General features: G+C 38.5%; 1 protein-coding gene across 5 annotated transcripts in view; it reads left to right on the plus strand.

Annotated features, from left to right (window-relative positions):
* The window catches only part of Qtman (queuosine-tRNA mannosyltransferase), a 339,919-nt gene that overhangs the window by 12,825 nt on the left and 307,081 nt on the right, over nucleotides 1–20,013 (plus strand). The window contains exon 1 of one of the 5 annotated variants that reach the window (XM_075985301.1): nucleotides 5,872–5,986. The exons of the other annotated variants lie outside the window; for them this stretch is intronic. The gene's annotated coding sequence lies outside the window, so the exon portion shown is untranslated. Of the gene's footprint in view, nucleotides 1–5,871; nucleotides 5,987–20,013 lie in introns of those variants that run through there. 5 annotated transcript variants of the gene reach the window in all.

The raw sequence follows: 20,013 nt of genomic DNA on the forward strand, positions 1-20,013 counted from the left end.
ATCTATCATGTTATCACAATCCTTTTGAATGTTTTTTAAAGCAACAAGTACCTTTTTATCTTAGGTAAGATACATGTATTAAGAGATGTGAATTTCAAATTAGGTAATCTGTGGTGGTCTTTTGAAGCCTGATATAAAAAGCCTGATATAAAAATGGGGAAGGGACAGTAAATCGAGCACTGTAGATCATGATTGTTAATTTTCTTTTTTAGTGTAAATCTTCTTCAGGATTTAATAATTCAGAAAAAACATAAACACAGCGTTTTAGACTATACTTACTCTTAATTTACTTGTCTGTATTGAAATTGAGAATCACATCATTAAAGTGAAAAAGAGCAGTTTATTACAGAATAGCTGGTGCCATTTACCTGGAGAATGTAGTTGTAGGCAGTCATTTGTATTAACTCGGAGTTGATTCTTAAGCATTTGATTTGTTGACTATAATCAAGAGAAGAAATTCTAAGTGTTCAGAGTATCTTTTGGCCAGGTCTGTAGCTCAGTAGAGCTCTCTAGCATGTGTGAGGCCCTGGATTTATTTCCTAGTTTTGTCAAAAAATAGCACAAAGCAAGTTAATTTTGTATTGTCAGTTAGTATTAAAGCTTATTTTCCCATATTTTTCGTGTATTGACTTTTCATGAACTGCTTTCTGAGAAGACAAAACACTGAAATTCAGAAGATGTTGAGAAACTGTTAATCTTATTCACTTTTGTTTCTTTGTGTGTCGGGGGACAGTATATATGTGTGTGAGCGTGTATGCCTATGTATGCAGGTGGAGGTCAGAGGTTTTTGTTGGGTGTTGTCCTATGTTACTCTCTGCCTCAGTTTTTTGAGACAGGGTCTCTCACTGAACCTGATTTTTACTGGCTTGCTAGCCTAATACACCAGTGAGCCCCTGGCATCTTCCTGTCTTTTCCCAGTGGTAAGGTTACAAGAGTGTACTGCCCACTGTTCTATCTGACTTTTTACATGGGTGTTGAGAGTCTGAACTCTTCAGCTTCCTGGCTGCTGCAAGAAGTAGTGATGATGCATTTGTAGTTAGTGTATCTGTAGGCAGACTTTTCTGTCCTGCCAGCCACTCCTCAAATAACCACATGGAGACTTAATATTAATTATAAATGCTTGGCTGATAGCTTAAGCTTGTTTTTAGCTAGTTCTTCTAGCTTAAATTAACCCATTTCTATTAATCTGTGTGCTGCTTGAGGCTCATTTACCTCCCATATGTACTTCCCATCCTGCTCACTCTTGTCTCATGGCATCTCCTGAAACTCTTCCCTTCTTCCCAACATTCTCCTAGTCTGCCTCTGCACCCAATCTCTTCCTGTCCTGCTATAGGCCATTCAACTCTTCATTAGCCAATGAGAGTAATACATATTTACAGTGTATGAAGATTGTTCCACATCATGTATTTGAACTTTAGAACTCAGCAATTTACTGAATTATCTTTGGTATTAGTATAGTATTGTTTAGCTCTATTTGTAGGTCATCCCATGACAGAAAATGCTTATATAAGAATGTGAACATGAGCCATTATAGAAAAGGATGCATATTGCCAGCTGAATTGGATGAACTCCAAATAGAATGTGTAGAAAATGTACTTAAAAGAAGTACTGTGCTGAAAGAACCAACAAAAGAAAATTAGAGTAAATACTCCAATTGGTTCAGTTGATTAATTTCCTGGTTTAATAGGATTTTAGTTTTGTTAAGCAAAGCGTTAGTGAGTACTTGGAACAGCATAAATAAGACACTGCACTAGGCATTTCATGGAAGGCAAAGATGGCTGTGACATTTTTGTCTTCAGGTAGCATCTGCTTCATTGTAAATAGTTGAAGTTCATCTGTAGCAAAATGACATCGGTGCTCTACTTATTTATGTGCCAGTGTTATTGCAGGGAAAAGACTGGTGTACGCCATTGAGGTTTAGAGTACACCATATGGAGGAGGCCTCGTGTAAGATGGGTGTTTGAAGGAGAGAAGATGAAATGAGAGATTACTTTGGCATGGGATATAAACAAAAGCATGAAATTGGGAATAGAAAGCTGGGAAGAAGTATGCTGGATCACATGGGATGGATATAAGCTAGAAAGTTCTCCCAGCCATTAGTTAAGGATGTAGACCCATGTTATTTTACAGTAGGTTTTGATATTTTCCTATACCATTTGTGTATTTTTTTTTGTTAATGCTTAAAGTGTTTTAACGAGATATATTTACATTACCTTTTTAGAAACACCATTCACTTAAAAACCTGGATGTTATAAACATCAAAACCCAAATTCTGAGTCTAATTACAATGTCTATTCTTCTCTTTGCTGGTTAATTTTTGCTACCTTAGCTAAAAACAGAATCTCCTGGGAAGAGGTAGTCTAGTTGAGGAATTGTCACTGTCACACTGGGCTATGGGCAAGTCTGTCTGTTTGTGCAGGCATTTTCTTGATTAATGATTTATGTGGTAGGGCCCAGAGTACTCTGAGTGATACCATCCTTGTGTACATACCCTGGTTTATATAAGAAAGCAAACTGAGCAAGCCATGGAAATGAGCTAGTGAACAACATTCTCCTGTGGTTTCTGCTTCAGTTCCTGTTTCCTGGTTCTTACTTTACCTCCTGACATGGTTTCCTTGTTAAGTTTGAACATTCTTCTCCCTAGGTTGGCTTTGGTCAGTGTTTATCACAACAGAAAGCAACCTAGGAATTCTATTTTATTTGGGTAAAATATAGAGAAGTAAAATATAGAGAAGCCAATTTAAGACAATGTTTACATATGATCCTAAGAAGCATTTGACAGTACAGTTAGTTTAATAGCAAATGATTTTTTTTTTCTTAAACCTTTCCAGAATAAGAATGAGTGTCTTGATGCTATGTCATCTTTAAATAGCTATGGCTTTAGAAATGTGTCTGTTCACATTAGTATAGTAAACGTATACCTTAGCAATCCACATTGCTCCTCTTGATATGTGAAAATAAAAATAAAGCTGTGAAGTGTGTAGCAGACTTGTGTGGATTTTTGTAAACCAGAACACATACAGTCCATTGATCTTGGTGCTGAGTCCTTGATATGTTGAATTCAAGTATGAAATACTTTCTAAAAGTTAAATGCATACATGCAGTTGTATACATGATAATTTTCAGTGATTCATTTTACAAAAAAAAGGAATCATAATTCCATTAAGTTTTTTCTAAGAGTGTGTGTCTTTTATTAGTGCATGTTATTTATAAACAGGAATGAGTTTCAAAGGAGCTGGAGAGATACTTAGTATTTAAGTGACTCAGTGCCTCTGCAGAGCCCTGGGTTTGGTTCCAGTATCCATATCGTGCCTCATAACCGTCTGTCATTCCAATTCCAGGGCATCTGATGCTTTTTTTCTGACCTCTGTAGACTCTTGCACACAGGTGGTACACATAAACTCATGGAAGCATACACTCATACACATTTAAAAAAATGGGAATGAATTTCATTATATTTTCTGTCTCTCTCTGTCTCTCTCAGTCTCTCTCTGTCTCTCTTGTTTTTAAGACAGGGTTTCTCTGTGTAGCTCTGACTGTTCTAGAACTTGTTCTGTAGACCAGGCTGACCTATAACTCACAGAAATCTGCCTGTCTCTGCCTCCCATAAAGATATACACCATTATGCCATGTTTCTGTGGAGGCATTTCTGATTCAGTTGGTTCTTCAGTTGACAGGAATACTCATGTGGGACCATGGGATGGGGACCTAGAGTACATAAAAAGTACGTCTCTCTACTTCTTGATAGATATAGTATAACGAGCTTCTTCACATTCCTGCTGTGCCTATTCCCCTCTGTAGTAGTAGCTGCGGGCCTCTTCCCACAGCCCGGCTCCTGGCCGCCTGGCTAGCTTATATCCTGAAATAACAACACACAAACTATATTCATTTAGACACTGCCTGGCCCATTTGTTCCTGCCTCTTATTGGCTAGCTCTTACATATTGATCTAACTCATTTCTAATAATCTGTGTAGCCCACTAAGTGGCTTACCAGGGAAGATCTTAACCTGCGTCTGTCTGGAGTGGGAGAACCATGGCGACTCACTGACTTGGCTTCTCTCTGGGTCAGAGCTTCATTGCATCTGCCCGGGAGAGGGGAGCATGGCGTCTGTCTGAGGCGTCTTACCTCACTTCCTCTTCCTCCCAGCATTCTGTTCTGTTTACTCCACCCACCTATGTTCTAACTTATCAGGGCCAAGCAGTTTCTTTATTAATTAACCAATGACCTTCCTCCATCACCCCTCCATGATAAACTGTGCCCTTGAACTGTGAGACAGAATAAACACTGTCTTTATAAGTTGTTTTTGTCAGGTATATTGTCCCAGTAACATGCAAAATAACTATGATAATATGTTGGTTCTTCTTATATTATTATTATTTATTGTGGCATAGGGATTATAAATTTATTAAAGGAAAATGAGATAAACTCCTGAGAGTGAGAGGGGTTCCAAGGGAGGAATTACCCTACTTTTAGTTTTTTGAGCAACTTCCTTAATATGATTCCATAGTGGCTTTACTAATTTCCATCAACAATATTAAGTTATTTTTTTCTTTTCCTCCTGACATTTGTTCATGACTTAATGGTCCTTTAAGTTGAGATTGGGCCTTATCCAGTAGCTCTGGTTAGCCTGGAACTGACTAGTCTAGCAGACTTGGAAGTCATAGCAGTTCTGTCTCAACCACCCAAGGCCTGGGATTATAGCTCATGTTCCTATTTGGTTTTCTCTCTCTCTCTCTCTCTCTCTCTCTCTCTCTCTCTCTCTCTCTCTCTCTCTCTCTCTCTCTCTCTCTCTCTCATTTTCCGATCTTTTTGGCTGTACTTAAATGTAGATACAGCATTTCCTTCTCTGTGAAGTATGTTGGGTTTGGCAGTGCTAATGGCCAGTTGACTTTATGGCTCTTGGATGAAACGTACATGCTTTCACATCACACAGTAAGATTTCTCTCATGGGTACTTCTAGCTCTCTGATGCTGTGATGGAAAAGGAGAAGAGCTAGAGAGAACAAATAATAATCATCTTAAATAAGCACCTAGAAAAAAATCTACAAAAGTTATTGAGAGTGATTAAAAAATAAATGAATCAAAGGAATTAATATTGTTAAGATGGTAGTTCTTCCAGAAATTATTTACAATTTCAAGGCAGGGTCAGTAAAATCTCTCTCAGTTGCTACTTTTTCTTTTTAAAACAATCTTATTTTTCATACTATTTCCCCTTCCCTCCTGTCCTCCCACTCACCACACCTCCACACCTTCTCCCTACTCCAATGCCCATCCACATCTTAGAGAGGGTGAGGTCTCTCATGGGAGTAAACAAAGTCTTGGACAATCTGTTGAGGCAGGACCAAGTGCCCACCCCCACCCCCACATATCTAGGCTGAGCATAAGGAATAGGCTCCAAAGCAGTTCATGTTTTAGAGATAAATACTGATTCACTGCTAGTGGCCCCACAAACTGCTCAAGCCACACGACTGTCATCCACATTCATAGGGTCTAGTTCAGTCTCATGCAGGTTTCCTTGCTGTCAGTCTGGAATCAGTGAGCTCCCACTTGCTCCGGTCAGCTGTTTCTGTGGATTTCCCCATCATGGGAATGTTGACCTTTTTGCTTTTAGTATTGCTCTCCCTCTCTATGACTGGACTCCAGGAGTTTGGCCCAGTGCTTAGCTGTGGATCTTTGCATCTGCTTCCTTCAGTTAGTGATTGAAGGTTCTATGATGACAATTAAGGTAGTCATCAGTCTGATTATAGGGGAAAGGCTGTTAAGGTACTCTCTCTCCATTGTTTATATTCTTAGCTTGGGTCATCCTTGTGGATCCTGGGAATTTCCCTAGTGCCTGGTTTCTCGCTAATCCCATAATGTCTCCCTCTTTCAGGGCATCTCTTTCCTTGCTCTCCCTCTCTGTCCTTCACCCAACTCGATTAGAAAATGAGAAACCAGTGTCAGCATGCTGGTCTGTGCCTGTAGTTACAGTATTTGGTCACTAAGGTAAGAGAATTCTGATTTTGAAGCCATCCTGGGATCCATAGCAAGATCTTGTCTCAACACTATTACCACCACCACCACCTACCTTCAAAGTACACCAGAACAAAACAACACACGCACACATATCAGAAAGCTGATCTTGAGGTTTATATGGAAATTTAATGCACCCAGAGTAGTCCAGACAGCATCCAAAAAGAATAAGCATGAAGGAATCAAATTTCCCGGCTTCAAAGCTTATTACAAAGCTGTCATAGTCAAATTAGCATGGTAGTAATAACTGAAATAGGGGTTGCTTGGATAGAATGGAAAGACCAGAAATGATTATTCTCTTCTATAAAGTTCAACGATTAGGTTCCCTTTTCTTCATTATCCCTTCCTTTCTTTCCCCTTCTTTTAAACTGTTGTTATTCTTTGAGATTTTCATGCAGTTTTTTTTCTGATTATATTTATCCCCCTACCCAAGATTTTGCTTCAATCCCACCTCCAGTTCATCTCTATGTCAGCCCATCAAGGCTGATTACTCCTGGGTGTGAGGCTGCACTGGAGTGTGGTCTGTATATCAACTATCAGACAACTCAAGAAAACCAACTTTCTATCTTTCAGCAGCAACCAAATGTGAATAGCTCCACAACTAGAGGTGGGATATCATATTTACTTCCTCCTTTCCTAGCTGAAATTTTGTCTGGGTTTAACTTGTATATGGTATAGGTCTATGCATGCTATCATAGTAATAGCCGTGAGTTCATATGTGCATCTGCTCTTACTGTGAGTGATAACTTATTAATATTAAAATGTACACACTTAGTACTGTGAAGTTTGCTCTTAGAACTGCTTTCAGTGTGTCATAGGTTTTTGATATGTGTTTTTATTTTCATTCAACTTTTCATTTTAATTCCCTTTTGAATTCTTTCTTGATCCAGTTTTCACTCAGTAGTAAAAATTGTTTAGTTTGGTTTTTATGAGTTTTTATACTTTATGCCATTCCTGTTGTTGATATCTCACTCTGTTCAGTTATGATCAGGAAGGATCTAGGATATCATTTCAATTTTTCTATATTTTTGGAGGCTTGCTTTGTGTTTAGATATACGGGCAATTTTGGAGAAAGTTCTATGAGCTGCTGAGAAGAAAGTGTATTATCTATTGTTTGGGTGGCATGTTCTATAAATGTCTATTAGGTCTATTCTATTTATGATGTTATTTAACTTCAGGGTTTCTGTGTTTAATTTTTGTCTGGTTGGCTTGTCCCTTGGTGAGAATAGGGTTTAAAAATTACTCACTATCACTGTGTTAGGGTCAGTATATGATTTTAGATTACATAGTGTTTTCCTTTTTCTTTTCTTTCTTTTTTTATTTAATGAAGTTGGGTATCACTGTGTTTAGTGCATAGATGTTTAGAATTGTTCTATCCTCTTGGTGGATTTATCCTTTAATGAACGTGAAGTGTCCTTCTATGTCTCTTCTGACTAGGTTTTTTTAAAATTGATTTTTATTGAGCTTTATATTTTTCTCTGCTCTCCTACCTGCCTCTTCCCTTCCCTTCAACCCTCTCCCAAGGTCCTCATGCTCCCAATTTACTCAGGGGATCTTGTCTTTTTTCTACTTCCCATGTAGATTGGATCCATGTTTGTCTCTCTTAGCGTCCTAATTGTTGTCTAGGTTCTCTGGGATTGTGATTTGTAGGCTGGTTTTGTTTGCTTTATGTTTAAAAACCACTTATGAGTGAGTTCATATGATAATTGTCTTTCTGTGTCTGGGTTACCTCACTCAAAATGTTTTCTAGCTCTATCCATTTGCCTGCAAATTTTAAGATATTATTTTTTCTGCTGTGTAATACTCGATTGTGTAAATGTACCACATTTTCCTTATCCATTCTTTGGTCTAGGGGCATTTAGGTTTTTTCCAGGTTCTGGCTATGACAAACAAAGCTGCTGTGAACATAACTGAGCACGTCCTTGTGGCACGATTGAGCATCCTTTGGATATATACCCAAAAGAGGTATTACTGGGTCTTGAGGAAGGTTGTTTGCTAATTTTCTGAGAAATCACCATACTGATATCCAAAGGGGCTGTACCAGCTTGCATTTCCACCAGCAATGCAGAAGTGTTCCCTTTTCCCCACAAGCTATCCAGCCCTAAGTTGTCATCAGTGTTTTTGATCTTGGCCATTCTTACAGGTGTAAGATGGAATCTCAGAGTTGTTTTGATTTGCATTTCTCTGATGACTAAGGGTGTTGAACATTTCCTTAAATGTCTTTCAGCCATTTTAGATTCCTCTGTTGAGAGTTCTCTGTTTAGGTCTGTATTCCACTTTTTTTATTGGATTGTTTTATTTTTTGATGACCAATTTCTTGAGTTCTTGGTATATTTTAGAGATCAGACCTCTGTCTGATGTGGGGGTTGGTGAAGATTTTTTTCCATTGTAGGCTGCCTGACTAGTTTTGATTTGATAACTATTTTGTCAGATAACAAAATAGCTTTACTTCTTTGATTCTTAGTTTCATTTAGTCTGTATCTTTTTTATTGGGGTATTGAGACCTTTAATGTTAAGAGTTATTATCTAACTGTATTTATTAATTCCTGTTACTTTGTTGTTCTGGCCTCTTTTGGTTAACTGTTAGTTAACTTTAGTTTTGGAAATTTTTGTTTTATGATTTTGTTGAAAATATTTTTTTTTGTGCATTGACCTGGGTTTCTTCTCCTTCCTCTACACCAGTGGTTCTCATCCTTCCTAATGCTATGAACCTTTAGTACAATTTCTCATGTTATGGTGACCCCTAACCAGAGAATTATTTTTGTATTTTGCTACTGTTATGAATCATAATGCAAATATCTGTGTTTTCTGATGGTCTTAGGGTCATTCCATCCAAAAGGGGTTGCAACCCATAAGTTAAGAATCGCTGTTCTATACCTGTTATTTGTTGGTTTGATCTTTTCATCATATTTATTTTCTTTTTTATGCATTAGTGTTTTTTTCCATGGGTGTTGGGTCCCCAAGAACTTGAATAATATACAGTTGTAAGCTGCCATGTGGGTGCTGGTAATTGAATCTGGGTCCTCTGGAAGAGCAGTCAGTGCTCTTAACCACTGAGCCATCTCTCCAGCCCTGATTTGGTTTTTTCATAATGTCTCATGTTTCTTGGATGTTTGTTCCTGATGGTGTTTTAGATAATTACATTTTCTTTGATTGAGTGATACATTTCTTCTACCATGTTTTTAAGACTGATACTCTTCCACTTGGTGCAGTCTGTTGGTGAGACTTTCCTCTAAACTTTTGTTTGACTACCTGAGCTTTCATTTGAAGCTTTATTTCATTTTCTGCTTTTCTTCTGAGATTCTAGCTCCTTATTAAATTCTGTTTTAGTATGATAGATTTTTTTATTATTTTATTCAACTGTGATTTTTTGGTTTTCATTCAGACATTTATTCGTACCTTCTTTGCACTCATAAAGTGTATTTTAATCCTCTTTTGAGGTCCCTGTATCAGCTAAATTACCCTTTTCAGAATATTATGATAGGGGTATTTATTTATAGATGAGACATATCACCTTGGTTGTTCGTAATGTTTGTATTTTATTGTTGGGATTTAAACATCTGAAGTTTGATTATTTGTGGTGTTTCTTAGTGTGGACATCTGGTTTTGCCTTTTTCGGATGAGTCTTTGCTGTTTCCCAGGCTTCTTAGGTTGTGCAACTTGCTGAATTATGGTTGGTTTTCAGTCTTAGAGTCATTCTGGATTCCAGGTTTATACTCCTTGCTATCCCCTGTTGGTACGGTGGGTGAGGTGGCTGTTAGGGGATCAGATCATTTGGTGATGGGTGTGAGGGTGTGAGGAGATTGTCTCTGGAGACCTATGACTGTAACTGTGGCCTCCATTTGGCCCGAGTCCAGCAGTGGGTGGCTTATTGCTAGGAAGAAGGACTAACTGGCTCTGGAAGCTTCTGCCTTAAGTTCCAGTTTGGATTCTGGGACTGGACTCCAAGGAGTCCCAGATAGCCATGTGGGTTAGGTGGCTGAGGGATGAGTGGGGAGGATGGAGCACTGGCTCTAGAGGTCTCCGGCTTGAGTTCCTGGTTTTCATGCCAAGCTGAGGGTGGATAACATGCCTCTACCTGTGATCTCACACCTGAAGTTGTATTTTGTACCCCTCAACCTTTTTTTCTTTTGACAAGGTCTCACTAGGTAGCTCTGACTAGTCAGAAACTTATTATGAGGCTAGGGCTCACATTTTTTACTTTAACACTCCTGAGTGCTAGACCTAAACAGAGGACTCTCAACAGAGGAATCTAAAATGGCTGAAAGACACTTAAGGAAGTGTTCAACATCCGTAGTCATCAGAGAAATGCAAATCAAAACTACTCTGAGATTCCATCTTACACCTGTAAGAATGGCCAAGATGGTGGGAATGCAAGCTGGTACAACCCCTTTGGATGTCAGTGTGGTAATTTCTCGGAAAATTAGAAAACAACCTTCCTCAAGACCCAGTAATACCACCTTTGGGTATTCATCCAAAGGATGCTCAACTGTGCCACAAGGACATGTACTCAACTATGTTTATAGCAGCTTTGTTTGTCATAGTCAGAACCAGGAAACAACCTAAATGCCCCTCAACGAAGAATGGATAAGGAAAATAAATAAGAAAAATAATGATGCGGCTGGGACTGGCTGGGACCGGAGTGGCAGCAGAGGATGCAGGCCGCAGGCGGCGGGAACCTTCGTGGCAGCAGATCCAGGCTGCAGGGACCGCACACAACACCGAGAGCAGATCGCCCCACTACAATTAAATCAAAGAGGTAGGCCTTTGGTTGGCAAGGTCCCTGGCAAAGGAGGAGTCGGGTCCTATTCCTGAAGACCCTTCTGAGGGGTGAGAGGGATCTTGGCCCCCGGCAGGAACCAGGAAACAGAGCGAGGGCATTTTGTAAGAGGAGCCCCTGGCCAGCAGGGAAACCTGAACCAGTTTTAAAAGACCCCTTAGATAGCATCCATAGGAAGAGATGGGCAGGCGCCAAGGCAAGAATTCACCCAATAATCTGAAAAACAGAACCTAATGATCTTACAACAGAAGGTCTTCAACACCTTAACACAGAAGTGGAAAAAATTGACTTTATGAAAGCAATAGAGTCCCTTAAACAACATGTGAAAAATGCCCTTAGAGAAATGGATGAGAAGTATAACCAAAAATTTGAAGAAATGAGTAAATACATACTTAATACCCTGGGAAACCAAGAAAGAACGATCAAACAGGTAATGGAAACAGTTCAAGAATTGAAAACTGAAATGGAAGCAAGGAAGAAAACACAAACTGAGGACCAGCTGGATATGGAAAATCTAGGTCAACGAGCAGAGCCTACAGAAACAAGGATAATCAATAGAATACAAGAAATAGAAGAAAGAATCTCAGATTCTGAGGACACCATAGAGAAAATAAATGCACTGATCAAAGAAAACTGCAAAGCCAACAAATTCTCATCACAAAACATTCAGGAATTATGGGACACAATAAAAAGACCAAACCTAAGAATAATAGGAATCGAAGAAGGAGAGGAGTCACAGCTCAAAGGCCCAGAAAATATTTTTAACAAAATTATGGACGAAAACTTTCCCAACATAAAGAAAGATATTCCTTTGAATATTCAAGAAGCATACAGAACACCAAACAGACTGGATCAAAGAAAAACATCCCCTCGCCATATAATAATCAAAACATGAAATATACAGGTTAAAGAAAGAATATTAAGAGCTGCAAAGGAAAAAGGCCAAGTAACTTATAAAGGTAAACCGATCAGACTTACACCTGACTTCTCTATGGAAACAGTGAAAGCCAGAAGGTCCTGGATAGAAGTACTGCAGAAGCTAAGAGACCATGGATGCAAGCCCAGACCACTATACCCAGCCAAGCTTTCGTTCACTATACATGGAGAAAACAAGACATTCCAGGATAAGAACAAATTTAAACAATATGTAGCCACGAATCCAGCCCTACAGAAAGTAATAGAAGGAAAATCGCAACCCAAGGAATCCAACATTGCCAACACTGCCTACAATAACTGAGGCATCTAGCGACCCTTCACCAGCACAACTCAAAGAAGGGAGACACACAAATTCTACTTCCAAAAACAATAAGAATATCCGGAGTAAACAACCACTGGTCATTAATATCACTTAATATTACTGGTCTCAATTCACCTATAAAAAGGCACAGGCCAAGAGATTGGATACAAAAACAGGATCCAACATTCTGCTGTTTGCACGAAACACATCTCAACCACAAAGACAGGCACCTACTCACCTTTACTCAGTAAAGGGTTGGGAAAAGGTCTTTCAAGCAAATGGTCCTAAGAAAAAAGCAGGTGTGGCCATATTAATTTCTAACAAAACTGACTTCAAACTAAAATCAATCAGAAGAGATCGAGATGGACACTTTATACTCATAACAGGAACAATTCGTCAGGATGACATCTCAATCCTGAATATCTACGCCCCTAATATAAAAGCACCTACTTATGTAAAAGAAATATTACTAAAACTCAAGGCAGACATCAAACCACACACACTAGTAGTAGGAGACTTCAATACACCTCTCTCTCCAAGGGACAGGTCAATCAGAGAGAAACCTAATAGAGAAGTAAGAGAACTACTGGAGGTATTGAAGCAAATGGACTTAACAGATATCTATAGAACATTCCACCCAAATAGGAAAGAATATACCTTCTTCTCTGCAGCTCATGGAACCTTCTCGAAAATTGACCACATACTCGGAAACAAAGGAAACCTCCACAGATACAAAAAAATATCAGTGTCCACCTGTGTCTTATCAGATCACCACGGATTAAAGTTAGAATTCAACAACAATCCTACGTACAGAAAGCCGACAAACTCATGGAAACTGAACAGTCAACTACTGAACCACACCTGGGCCAAGGAAGAAATCAAGAAAGAAATTAAAGTCTTCCTTGAATTTAATGAAAATAAAGGGACAACATACTCAAACCTATGGGACACTATGAAAGCAGTGCTAAGAGGAAAGTTCATAGCACTAAGTGCCCACTTAAAGAAAACAGAGAAAGCATACATCGGAGACTTAACAGCACACCTGAAAGCTTTAGAAAAAAAAAAGAAGTAGACGCGCCCAGGAGGAGTAGAAGACTGGAAATAATCAAACTGAGGGCGGAAATCAACAAAATAGAAACACAGAAAACAGTCCAAAGAATCAATGAAACAAAAAGTTGGCTCTTGGAGAAAATCAACAAGATCGACAAACCCCTATCCAAACTAATTAAACGACAGAGAGAGAACACGCAAATAAATAAGATCAGAAATGAAAAGGTGGACATAACCACAGACACAGGAAATTCAGAGACTCATTAGATCTTACTACAAAAGCCTGTATGCCACAAAACTAGAAAATGCAAAAGAAATGGACATTTTTTTTAGATAAGTACCATATACCAAAGCTAAACCAAGACCAGGTGACCGATCTAAATAGACCTGTTAGTCGCGAAGAACTAGAAACTGTTATCAAAAATCTCCCTTCCAAAAAAAGCCCAGGACCAGATGGTTTCAATGCAGAATTCTACCAGAACTTCCAAGAAGAGCTAATGCCTATACTCCTTAATGTATTTCACAATATAGAAACAGAAGAGTCATTGCCAAATTCCTTTTATGAAGCTACAGTTACCCTGATACAAAAACCACACAAAGACTCAACCAAGAAAGAGAATTACAGGCCTATCTCACTCATGAATATTGACGTAAAAATTCTCAATGAACTACTGATAAACAGCTTTAGTAATGTGGCAGGATACAAGATCAACTCCAAAAAATCAGTGGTCTTCCTATACACTAAGGATAAGGAAACAGAGAGGGAAATTAGAGAAGCATCACCTTTCACGATAGCCACAAATAGCATAAAATATCTTGGGGTAACTCTGACCAAGGATGTGAAAGATCTATTTCACAAGAACTTTAAGTCTTTGAAGAAAGAAATTGAAGAGGACACCAGAAAATGGAAGGATCTCCCTTGCTCTTGGATTGGGAGGATCAACATAGTAAAAATGGCAATTCTGCCAAAAGCAATCTATAGATTCAATGCAATACCCATCAAAATCCCATCAAAATTCTTCACAGATCTGGAGAAGACAATAATCAACTTTATATGGAAAAACAAAAAACCCAGGATAGCCAAAACAATCTTATACAACAAAGGATCTTCTGGAGGCATTACCATCCCTGACTTCAAACTCTACTACAGAGCTACATTACTGAAAACAGCTTGGTATTGGCATAAAAACAGAGAAGTCGACCAATGGAATCGAATAGAAGACCCTGACATTAACCCACAAACCTATGAACACCTGATTTTCGATAAAGGAGCTAAAAGTATACAATGGAAAAAAGAGAGCATCTTCAACAAATTGTGCTGGCAAAACTGGATGTCAACCTGTAGAAGAATGAAAATAGATCCATATCTATCACCATGCACAAAACTCAAGTCCAAATGGATCAAATACCTCAATATCAGTCCGAACACACTGAACCTGATAGAAGAGAAAGCGTAAAGTACTCTACAACACATGGGCACAGGAGTCCACTTCCTACGTATAACCCCAGCAGCACAGACATTAAGGACCTCATTGAATAAATGGGACCTCCTGAGACTGAGAAGCTTCTGTAAAGCAAAGGACACTGTCGCTAAGACACAAAGGCAACCCACTGACTGGGAGAAGATCTTCACCAACCCCGCAACTGACAAAGGTCTGATCTCCAAAATATATAAAGATCTCAAGAAACTAGACTGTAAAAGGCTAATCAACCCAATTATAAAATGGGGCACTGAGCTGAACAGAGAATTCTCAACAGAAGAACTTCAAATGGCCAAAAGACACTTAAGGTCATGCTCAATTTCCTTAGCGATCAGGGAAATGCAAATCAAGACAACTTTAAGATACCATCTTACACCTGTGAGAATGGCTAAAATAAAAAAACACCAATGATACTTTTTGCTGGAGAGGTTGTGGAGAAAGGGGTACACTCATCCATTGCTGGTGGAATGCAAACTTGTGCAACCACTTTGGAAAGCAGTGTGGCGGTTTCTCAGGAAATTCGGGATCAACTTACCCCTGGACCCAGCAATACCACTCTTGGGAATATACCCAAGAGAGGCCTTATCATACAACAAAAGTATATGCTCTACTATGTTCATAGCAGCATTGTTTGTAATAGCCAGAACCTGGAAACAACCTAGATGCCCTTCAATGGAAGAATGGATGAAGAAAGTATGGAATATATACATATTAGAGTACTACTCAGCAGTAAAAAACAAGGGCTTCTTGAATTTGGCATGCAAATGGATGGAAATAGAAAACACTATCCTGAGTGAGGTAAGCCAGACCCAAAAAGAGGAACATGGGATGTACTCACTCATATTTGGTTTCTAAACATAAACAAAGGACATTGAGCCTATAATTGGTGATCCTAGAGAAGCTAAATAAAGAGAACCCAAAGAAAAACATACAGGCATCCTCCTGAATATTAACCTTCATCAGGCGATGAAAGGAGACAGAGACAGAGACCCACATTGGAGCACGGGACATAAATCTCAAGGCCCAAATCAGGAGCAAGGAACTCAGGACCGCAAGGGGTGCACTCACACACTGAGACAATGGGGATGTTTTATTGGGAACTCACCAAGGCCAGCTGGACTGGGTCTGAAAAAGCCTGGGATAAAACCGGACTCTCTGAACATAGTGGACAATGAGGACTACTGAGAACTCAAGAACAATGGCAATGGGTTTCTGATCCTACTGCACGTACTGGCTTTGTAGGAGCCTAGGTAGTTTGGAAGCTCAACTTACTAGACCTGGATGGAGGTGGGGGTTCCTTGGACTTCCCACAGGGCAGGGAACCCTGATTGCTCTTCAGGCTGAGGAGGGAGGGAGACTTGATTGGGGGAGGGGGAGGGAAATGGGAGGTGGTGGCGGGGAAGAGACAGAAATCTTTAATAAATAAATAAAAAAATGACATCTTGAATTTTGCAGGCAAATGGATAGAGCTAGAAAACATTATATTGAGTGAGGTAACCCAGACCCAGAGAGACAATTATCACATGTACTCACTCATAGGTGGTTTTTAAATATAAAACAATGAAAACCAGAATATAAACTACAATCCCAGAGAACTTAGATACTAAGAGAGACTTACATAGATTTAATTTACATGATAAGTAGAAAAAGACAAGATCTCCTGAGTAAATTGGGAGCATGGGGACCATGGCTGGAGGGTTGAAGGAGGGAAGGAGGAGGTAAGGGAGGGGAACAGAGAAAAATGTAGATCTCAGTAAAAAATCAATAAAAATTGTTGATTAAAAAAAAAGACTCCTGAGTGCTGAGATTATAGAAGTTTGTTCATTGAGTCTGTGATCTCAGTACTAGGAAAGTTAAGGCACAACTTGGAGGCCAGCCTGTGCTTTAATAGTGAGACACTGTCTAAAAGAAAATATAAAACATCAACACTGTCTTGTACACTGCACATTAAAATTAGTGTCAAATGGATTATAAATTTAAGTTCATGAACTAAAACTAACACTTTTGGAAGACAATTAGGAGCAAGTCTGTGTTTCTTTGGGTTTAGCCTTCTTATAGGGTACCTAGCTTACAAGTTCCAGTGCAAGGGAAATAAGGCGTACTTAATGAGAATTAAACATTTAAGATCTCAAAAGATTGTCATAAAGAAGCAAAGCCCATTAAGGAACTTGAGCATAATTCATAGGCAGAAATTATAATTTCAAAATTAAAGGACAATATAACAAGAAATTGATAAATCTATGAATAGACATTTTTTAGTATCCGGTAAGCATTGCATTAGTAGATGCTCAGTCTCATCATTTACTATTATGAAATATAGGTAAAGCTAGAATCGATCAGTTGATTTAAATTGTTTTTCTGCCAGAGAACATTTAGTTCTTGTTTCTATCCATTCTAACACTCACTTATTATTTACCTGAATTGTTTAGTCATTTTTTTATTCATAACATTGTGATTAATATGGTTGAGTTTTCATGCTAGTTTTTCAATCTGTTCATTATTTTCTTATCTTTGTTCTTGCTGGTAGTTTTGTGTTTTGTTTTACCTCCTTTTGTACTTTTAGCCATATATCTTTATATCTTAATTTATTGATTCTTATGGTTACTCATTGCAGTTTATATTCACTTGATGTATTAATTAAGAATCTTGCACAATGTGTGCTATTCCCTTACTGTTTTATGTGTTATTTTATATTGCATAAAGTGTCATAGCATTACCTTGTACCTTTTTTTTTGTTTTGTTTTTAGAGACAGGATTTCTCTGTAGCTTTGGAGCTTGTCCTGTAACTAGTTTTTTTTTTTTTTTTTTAGACTAGGTTGGCCTTGAACTACCTTTTCCTTTTAAAAGGTCAGTTTTATGTTATGGAATTTAAAACATTCCAGGAACTCGAGGCTGCTACCTTTCACATTTGGAGAGGACAGGCAGCAAAGAAAGGGGATGCTGGAGTTCAGCTAGCTTTCTCCTTTCCTCTTTGTATTTAGTGCAGGATCCCAACCTGAAGGATGGTGTGTGGGTGATGTCACACACACAAAAGACATTAATTAAACACAATGTCATCATCTATCAGCTAATCCTCTCTGGAAAAGTGGCTCACAGCACACGTGAAATGTAAAGATGGGTTTAATTAATGCCGTGTGTGTGTGTGCATATGCACATGCTCTTTTCCCCCAACTTCTACCCAGGCTGCCTTGGCACTGTCACTTACTCCAGGTGATCCTCAGTCTTGTAGTAATGCTCTTGCCTTTGCTTCCTAAATGTTGAGATGACAGGCTATTCTCACTTCTTAGTCTAGCCAGATTGAGAATAGAGATTATTTATCACATGGTCTTTGTCAAATCTTGTTTACCAACTTTTAAACCCAACTTAATGCTGGACTCATCATTGATTTTTATCATAGTAGCTGACCACCTAAGAACTTAGCACTACAAAAATCTTTTGAGTATTGGTGTATTAGTTACTTTTTGATTGTTGTGGTAAGACACTATGACCAAGGCAGTTGATAGAAGAAAGAGTTTATTTTGGGCTTAGGGTTTCAGAGGGTTAGAGTTTGCAATGGTGGTGCTGAAGTAACAAGCAGCAGGAGCAGCAGCTGAGAGCTCTTACACCATGAACTTTATTCAGGAGCCAGAGAGCCCCTGGAGATGAAAGGAGGCCTCTGAAACCTCCAGCCTGCTCCCGTGACATGCCTCCAAATAATTCCTCCAACTAGGGGCCTAGCATTGAAACGTAAGATTCTATGTGGATCATTCTCATTCAAATCACCACAGCTGGCTAAAACAATTTTAAAAGAAAGCCGTGGATAAATCTGCCTCTGACATTGGCACTTTCCCAATCTCATTAAGGTATTGTGATATTGAACTCTACTGGCATATGAATGGAATATGAGTTTTTGAAAGTGTGCTACCTACTGTAGGCATTTTGCTTTTGTTAATAACACTTATGAATGGTTGTAATTCTAGGTAAGAAATTCATTCATTTGTTCTTCATCTAATAAGGAGATATGGATGTTAAAGTTAGCGGCCCACACATTCTTTGTTAATTCATACTTTCCTCTTTTAACTTCTGCGAACATCTTCTAGTTTAACTTGTTGGAGAGAACAGGTATGTTTTTAAATTGAGGATAGGTACTGTTTGAGGTGGCATGTAGTGAACTTAAGCCTCAGTATCATATATGTGAATAGAAAACATTATCTCTATACCGAGATGAACTCCATGGTAGAGCAAGAGCTCATGACTATGTAATTGCCTTTTTAGATCTTCATAATCCTTTCTGTGTATAGGCAAGGCAAATGTGCTGTATTTAACAAAGCTCTGACTGACTGGGCTGCCCATCTTAAAACAGTTCTTTAGATAATGGCAGTTATCATTGCTTAATTTTATACTGTCTTCCACTTATTTATATCTACTATTGTTTGCCAATGTCATTCTTTTAGAAAAACCTTTTATGAGGATTCATTATGTGCTTGTGGTGGCACTGACAATATTGAAAAGACTTGCTTCCTGAAGAAATGATATGACCTGTAAGGTCTTGGTTAGTGATTTGAGGACATAGTTTAAAGGCCTTAGTATACAATACTTACATTTGGTTCAAAAAAGATATCAGCATTGGTAGTGTATGCGTTTTTTAAAACAGCCTTCTAAGTCTTCAGTTTATGAATAAGGTTTAATTTCTTATTCAATTTGTGATATCTGTTATTTTTAAAATTACTATTTAGGAAATCATCACCATCATACGAATTCACTGTTTCTTAATTTTCTTAGAGATATTGTATTGGTTTGCTTTTCTGTTGCCTTGATAAACAGTATGATTAAAAGCAAATTGGGGAGGAAAAGGATTGTCTTCTATGTTGAGGTCACAATCCACCATAGAAGGAACTGCAGGAACCGTGGAAGAATGCAATCATGGGCTTGCCTTCTGACTTATGCTCAGCTAGCTTTCTTTTCTTTTTCTTTTCTAAGACAAGGCCTCAACTATGTAGTTCTGACTGTCCTGGAACTCACTATGTAAACCAGGCTGGCTTGAACTCACAGAGTTTCTCCTGCCTCTGCCTCTCTGTGCTGGGATTAAAGCTGTGTGCCACTATGCCTAGCTTCAGATAGCTTTCATGTACACTACAGGGCCTCAAACCTAGGTGTAGTGCTTTTCACAGTAAGCTAGGACCTTCTACGTCAGTTGACACTCAACATTGACCCCCACAGACTTGTCCATAGGCCAGTCTGAAAGAGACAGTATTTCAGTTGAGATTCTCTCTTTTCTTCTGACTCTGGGTTGTGCCAAGTTGACAATAAGAATTGACTGTGTGCATGCACACATACATACATGTAAATTTATTTATCTGTACATGCCTGTTTTATTGCATAGCCATATTGTTTACTGTAATGACATTTAAATCTAAGAAATGACTTATTGGAATAATTTTATAGTCTTATTTTTTATGAAGATTTGAACATT

Source organism: Microtus pennsylvanicus, chromosome 9, assembly GCF_037038515.1.
Source record: "Microtus pennsylvanicus isolate mMicPen1 chromosome 9, mMicPen1.hap1, whole genome shotgun sequence".
Taxonomy (NCBI): domain Eukaryota; kingdom Metazoa; phylum Chordata; class Mammalia; order Rodentia; family Cricetidae; genus Microtus; species Microtus pennsylvanicus.